The sequence below is a fragment of the Rhinopithecus bieti genome, unplaced genomic scaffold (assembly GCF_001698545.2).
Source record: "Rhinopithecus bieti isolate Rb0 unplaced genomic scaffold, ASM169854v2 scaffold_46101, whole genome shotgun sequence".
NCBI classification, from domain to species: Eukaryota; Metazoa; Chordata; class Mammalia; order Primates; family Cercopithecidae; genus Rhinopithecus; species Rhinopithecus bieti.
In genome coordinates, this window is record NW_016819049.1 from 2533135 (window position 1) to 2539988 (window position 6854).

The 6854-nt window shown below is 51.8% G+C and overlaps 1 long non-coding RNA gene across 1 annotated transcript; it reads left to right on the plus strand.

Annotated features, from left to right (window-relative positions):
- Positions 1 to 2521: 2521 nt before the first annotated feature.
- Positions 2522 to 5902, plus strand: LOC108519240 (uncharacterized). The gene is made up of 3 exons (XR_001882584.1): positions 2522 to 2584; positions 4243 to 4453; positions 5820 to 5902. It is a non-coding gene; the product is annotated as an uncharacterized LOC108519240 (long non-coding RNA).
- The last annotated feature ends 952 nt before the right edge of the window (positions 5903 to 6854 follow it).

Genomic DNA, 6854 nt, shown 5'->3' on the forward strand with positions numbered 1-6854 from the left:
GAATGTCTGGCTGGGAAGAGGGCCCGAAGCCGGGGGCGCTTCTGTCTCAAACTGATTTCAAATAAAATTCAGTCCCCAGAGAGTCATCCATCTGGGAGAGAAGGAGCCTGTGACATTCCCGGGGCCTCCCTGGGCAGATCTGGCAAAAACCAGAGCAGGCCCGAGGCAGTCTACCCTGCAGCTCCCCGGCCCTAGGGCCTGCCAGGTGGCACAGACTCTGGCCTTGTATGGGCAAAAGTGTCCCGCTAAGCCTGACTTTGGAGTCAGCTTTATCTCTATTTTTGGCCCCCAGGGGTAGTGTTGGTCTCTCCTCTGAGCTCTCATTGGCTCAAACATCAGCTAGGCCTACCAGGATCCTTGAAGCTCCTCTAGGGGCAAGGGCCGGTGGGGAGAGGTTAGCTTGAAAGTCCAGCCTCGGGGAGGAGAACATCGCTAAAAATAATAACAACATCAACAACTAGCTATGACTTCCTGCCAGGCATCATGCCGAGAGCTTTCCACAGATTGTCCCTTTAAGATCTTAAAGAGGGCTGGGTGTGGTGGCTTACGCCTATATTCCCAGCACTTTGAGAGGCCGAGGCAGGCAGATCACTTGAGGTCAGGAGTTCGAGACCAGCCAGGCCAACATGATGAGACCCCCGTCTCTACTAAAAATACAAAAATGAGCCAGGTGTGATGGTGTGTGCCTGTAATCCCAGCTACTCAGGAGGCTGAGGCAGAAGATGGAGGCTGCAGTAAGCCAAGATTGTACCACTGCACTCCAGCCTGGGTGACAGAGCGAGACTCTGCCTCAAAACAAAAATAAAAACAAAAACAAAACTCAAAGAGGTGAGTAGCATCATTATTGCCCCTTAAGCATCTTCTAGAAGTTGGGTACCTTACCCAAAGTCACGCAGTCGGCAAGGAGCTGCAAAGCCATGCACACTGGCTTTTAGCCACTCAGATGAGCTGCATTCAGCTGGTACCCAGAGCTGGAAGGGACCTCAGTCTACATCCAAGCCAGCTCCCCCATCCCACAAGGAAGCCTGAACTACCTGGGTCCCACTTTGGTGGCAGGTCCAGGCCCAGATCACCCAGACTCCAAGGCCAGAGCTTTGCCCTCCCACTGAGCACCCTGCCCCTAAGGGTCTAGCCATGCCCTGGCTGCCAGAGGAGAGTTCACATAGTCACCCCTCCTGGGACTGGCCCAGTTCTGGAATCTAGGAGAGGTAGTCTGTACAGAGAAAGGCTAGAACCCTGGAGGTCGCTGGGGTGGCATGCTGGTGGGAGCCTTGAGCCTAGGCCACAGAAAAGATGGGGTGGGGAATACACCCTGCAAACTTGGGCCCTCCCCTGCACTTTGGTCTTTGGGCAGATTCCTTGCATTGCGGATCTTTGGAGTTTAGACCTGGGTCCAAATCCAGCTTCTGCCATTTAGCAGCTATTTGACCCTGGAGACAAAATCCTCGATGTCTCTAAGCCTTGGTTTCTTTATCTGTAAAGTGAGGATAACAGGTCCCCCATCTGCTCTAGTTGTTGAGAGAGTTTGATGTAGTGTGATAGTGTAATTACCTGTCCAGCTTTACCTGGGGGTGGAGGGTTGGGGAGGAGGTTCTGGAGACATGAAACTTTCAGTAGTAAAAACTGGGAATGTCCGGGGAAGCCAGAATGTGTTGGTCTTCCTGTGAGACCTGATATGCAAAGCACGGAGCACAGTGCCTGGCAGAAAACACATCCATGCCCCAACCCGCTGTGCATTCCAAATTCACAGCCCACTCCTCAGCCGCACTCCCTCCTTCAGCCCTGCCTCGCTGTAAGAGATTTGCCACCCAGAGCCCCTGAGTCCAGGAGCAGAACAAAGCTAGTGCTGCCCTCAGTGCTCCCCTCACCAGAGTGGAACCCCTTTGTCCTCAGAACCCTCCCCTCCCCCGCCCCAGGCAGGCTGTGTGCCAGCAGCAATTACAGAATCACATATTCACAGAAGCCTGCACGTGCAGCCCACCATCAGCAGTAATTAGGCAGCGAAAGGGATTTGAAAGCCCATCAGCCAATCGGGGAGGGGGTGCTGAATGGGACAATCAGCCTTGCCAGGCAGGGGGCTGGGGGCAGGGAAAGAGTGGGACTCTTGTTGCGGTGTGGGGGGGCGGTGGAGGGACAGCCATTGAAACAGTTCCCCTCACCCCTCTACAGCTCTCGTGTACAATGGCAGGGTGGGGGTGCGCTTGCTGGGACTCGAAAAGCACAGGGCAGACTGGCACGAGAGAGAAAAGGTGGGTGGGCCGGGCGGGGTGTTTTGAAGACAAGGCCAACCTCACCACCAGTGGGCCTCCGAAAAACATACCTCCTACAAGCGTCCCAATGGCCTTGGTTAGGGGTGTCCTGGCTTTCCAGGCAGGTATCCTCTCCCTGCTAGGAAGCTGCATCTCCTCCATGGGAAAGAACTCCTAAAGCAGTGCTTCCCCAGCTGTAAAGTGCTAGCAAATCACCAGGTTCTTGCTAAAATGTACATTCTGGTTCCGCGGGGGGCACCTAGAATTCTGCATTTCCAGCCAGCTCCCAGATGCTGTCGGTGCTGCTGGTCTTGGACTGCATTTTGAGGAGCAAGGTTCAGTACATCTCTGAGGATAGGGCAGGAAGGCGGGAGGGAAAGACTCTGGGGTCATTTGCCCGCTACGTGACTTTGGGCAAGCCCCCTCGATTCCCAGAGCCTCATTTTCCCAATGGCCATCCTACCTGCCTCGTGGGGCTGGGCTGAGAATGAAAAAACAGCTGGGGACATGACGTGCCCTTGAGAGTCGCAGATAGGCTTTTTGGGGGAGGGGACCAGACCTCAACTCAGCTCAGCTTGGCCTTGGAAGCCCTGGGTGTGGGTAGGGAGCAACTGGAACTCAAATTTTGGAACAGGCTGGTGAGACTCCTTTTCTCACCTCTTGCTCTTGGGGGTCCCTGGGTAGTTTCTTGGTCCCCCAGGGCAGTATGACGGGTTAGTAAACACCGAGAACTCGACCCAGAAAACCCACTCTGTGTCCCTTCCCAGACTCATGCTCGTGACTGCCCTTCTGAGTCAGCCTCTCTCTACTCCAAGCCTCTGGGCACGTGGTTTTAGATGCCCGGGACACATGTCCCCCCTTCACCTCACTCACTCCTGGGAGCCCCCTGGCCTCAGTTTCCCCCTTCCACCTGCAGGCTCAGCCCCTCCCCTGCCCTCAAGACCAACAGAACTAGAGGATGCAGGTTGCTAGGCAGTCAGCATCCCAGATATCTCATTCTGGGTATCTGGGTACCCCTCACCTCAGCATAGTGGTCTGGCTGTGCTCTACCTGCTGCAGCCGCTACCCTAGGAATGCTCGCCTCCAAGGCCTGGGGGAACAGCTCCCTGCTACTGGCTGCTGCCAGAGGGTGAGGGCCTAGTGAGGTTCTTCTAAGTGAGGTACCCCCTATCCCTGGGTAACAGGGGCCCCTGGCAGAACCCAGACCCACAGCCCCTGGGCAGCAGTCAGGTCAGGCTCCTGCACTGCCTCTCCAGGCTGGAAAGCTGCGGAGCATGCAAAAAGTCAGAGGGGAATGGGCAGTTACTGTCCAGTGGGGATAGAATTTTGGTTGTATAGGATGAAAAGAGTTTTGGTGATGAATAATGGCAACAGTTGCCCAATGTAATGAATGCATTTTTTTTTTTTTTTTTTTTTGAGACAGAGTCTCACTCTGTTGCCCAGGCTGGAGTGTAGTGGCGTGATCTCAGCTCAGTGCAACCTCCACCTCCTGGGTTCAAGTGATTCTCCTGCCTCAGCCTCCCGATTACATGCATGCACCACCACACCCAGCTAATTTTTGTACTTTTAGTAGAGATGGAGCTTCACCATGTTGGCCAGGCTTGTCTTGAACTCCTGGCCTCAAGTGACCCACCCACCTAAGCCTTCCAAAGGACTGGGATTACAGGTGTGAGCCACCCCGCCCGGCCTATGAATGCATTTAATGCCACTAAACTGTACACTTAAAAATAGTTAAGATCGTAAACTTTATGTGTATTTGGCCACAATAAAAAAGTATTCAGAAAGAAGAATCTGGCAGTGGCTGAAAACACCATGTCCTCTCTCTGAGGTGACTTCCGTGACCTGCTCTGGCTTATACTTGGAACATTGAGTTATCATTTTAATCATAATTTTCTCCTCATTCTTTTAAAACCAGCTTCTCCTAATGCAATTACTTCTCTGCAAAATATAATAATATTTTACATCTGTAAATGTTTATTATGAAATATTTCAGATGAACCAAACGGTCTTTACTGACGTCCCCTCACCACGCTTAAGCAATGAAACATCACGAACGCAGCTGCAGCCTCCTTGTGACCCTGCGAGGTGGTATCTTCTCCCTCCCTACTCCCAGAAAGTCACCCTCACCGTGCCCCATCCAGACCCCTCCAGCCCTGGGCAAGGCCATGCAACCATTCCCGTCAACAGAGCAGCTTCCCTACCAGGTGTCTTGTCAAGGGCTTTCGCTTATTGTCTCATTTAACCTCTACAACAAAAATCACTCCTAGCTAGGGTAACTATCCCCATTTTACTGGTAAGGATTCTGAGGCTCAGAGAGGTTAAATAGCTCCCCTCAGATCACACAGCATTCAGACCCACAGAAGGCGGATTCACAAACTGCCCTTTTCCAGATGCCAATTAGGGCCTCAAAGTGCCCCTCCCACCCTAGTAAGCGGGTGTCCCCCTGACTACAGCCTCCAGGGTCACTGGAGGTTCCCGAAGCCAAGTCTCTTGGGGAAGTGAGTGGTGAAACCCTGAGTTGGTCGCCAGGGATGACTTTGGCCCTCCTGTGTCAGGAAGACTTAAAAACAGAAGCCAGAGGAAAGCGGTGTTTCCAGCATAACCTTTCCCTAGAAACTACGCGGGGGGCTTCTTCCAGAAACTTCTTCCAAAGAGTGGGTCATTCCTGGGGGTCCAGATTCGTTCTACCTGGGTGTAGGTAGGCCAGCTCGGGTTGGGGCAAGGTGGCGTCTGAAGGGGAGAATCCTTCAAGGCCAGGCCCACAGCTCAGGGCAGCGTGGGGAGGAATGCTCTCAAACCCACCCCTTCTCCTGTCCTCACCAGAATGGCCCTTTCCGGTAGTGTGGGGCCACGTAACACAGGAGGAAGGAGGACCTGTGTCACCTTGGCTCAGGAGCAGGGACAAAGGAGCAAGAGCAAACACTTGCCCACTTCCTTGTCCACAGATGAAAAAAAGCCCGACAAAACCAGGGCTGTAATTCCAAATCTATTTTCCTCTCCCTGGTGGGCTGACACCAAGACCCCCTCCCTGAGCCATTAGTACTAGGAATGAACCATGCTGGCTCTGAGAGGACCTGTCACCAGGGTGCAGCAGGGTGAGGACAGTAAGGACATGCAGAGAGAAGAAGCCCTCAGACCCTTCCAGCCCCTTCAACCACTTTGGGAGGAAGAAGGAGCCTGTCGGGGAGCCCCAACCTCTGCACACACACACAAACACACACACACACTTCCCTTTACCTCCACTTTCCCCCTGCCCCCACCCCATCCATGAACCCCAGGCAAAGGCTGGCCTCTTTTTCTGTAATTCCTCCTGTCCACCCACATTTAGATTTATAACAGCTCAGAAGGCGAGTGGGCAGGATCTCGTATTTTGCTTGCACAAGGCAGGAACGCATGAATGAATCTCCATTTAACAGATGGACATGCCGAGGCCAGACTCTGCCCCTGACAAGCCAGTGGCAGAAGAGGCACCACACTCCCCATCTTCTCTATACACAGTCTCACCCCGGAGTCTTAGAACATTTCCCAATTTCAATAATTGTAATACTTCTCCCCTCATTTTTTTCAAAGCTTGGATGCCTGTTGCTGTCGTCTGCTAACAAAAGACTGAACAGAAATGGCTAGAAAAGACTGATGGAAAAACTTGGAAACCCACCCCCTAGAGCTCGGCAGCTTGCTTTGCTCCTGAATGCAAGCAGTATTCTTGGTTGCAGTTTCATTTTGTGTACAAATAACGAGTATTGTTCACCACATTTTCCACTGGTAAAAACTGTCCCCGGTTTCCACCTTGCTTGGTATTAAGTCTGTTTAAGTTTCTGTCTTCCCTACAAGACTGCAGACTTCCAGAGATGAGGGACTTTATTTTATGCATCTTTGTGACCCCCATAGTTAGGACAGGCCCTGGCACAAAACAGGGGCATAGTAAATGACTGGATAATAATAATAATGTCTATCATTTCTTGAGGAGACAGATTAATGTAAAAGTTATGAGGATGAGCTCCAGAATCACATCACCTGGGTTTGAATCCCAGCTCAATTTTCTTAACTTATCGGTGCCTCAGCCTCCTCATCTGTGAAATGGGCTTATAGCATAGTTGTCTCTCAGTACCTGGGGGATTGGCTCCAGGATCCCCTGTGGATACCAAAATCCATTGATGCTCACATCCCTGATATAAAATGGCATAGTATTTGTATATACACTATGCACATCCTCCCACATACTTGTATTTATTTATTTATTTATTTATTTAACAATTTTTTTTTTTCTTTTTTTTGAGACAGAGTCTCACTCGGTCACCCGGGCTGGAGTGCAGTGGCATGAGCTCAGCACACTGCCACACTGCAACAGGCTTTTTTTAAAAAATAGAGACGGGGGCCAGGTGTGATGGCTCATGCCTGTAATCCCAGCACTTTGAGAGGCCGAAGCGGGGGATTACCTGAGGTCAAGAGTTCGAAACCAGCCTGGCCAACGTGGTGAAACCTTGTCTCTACTAAAAATACAAAAACTAGCTGAGCGTGGTGGTACACACCTGTAATCCCAGCTACTAGAGAGGCTGATGCAGGAGAATCACTTGCACCCAGGAGGCAGAGGTTGCAGTAAGCTGA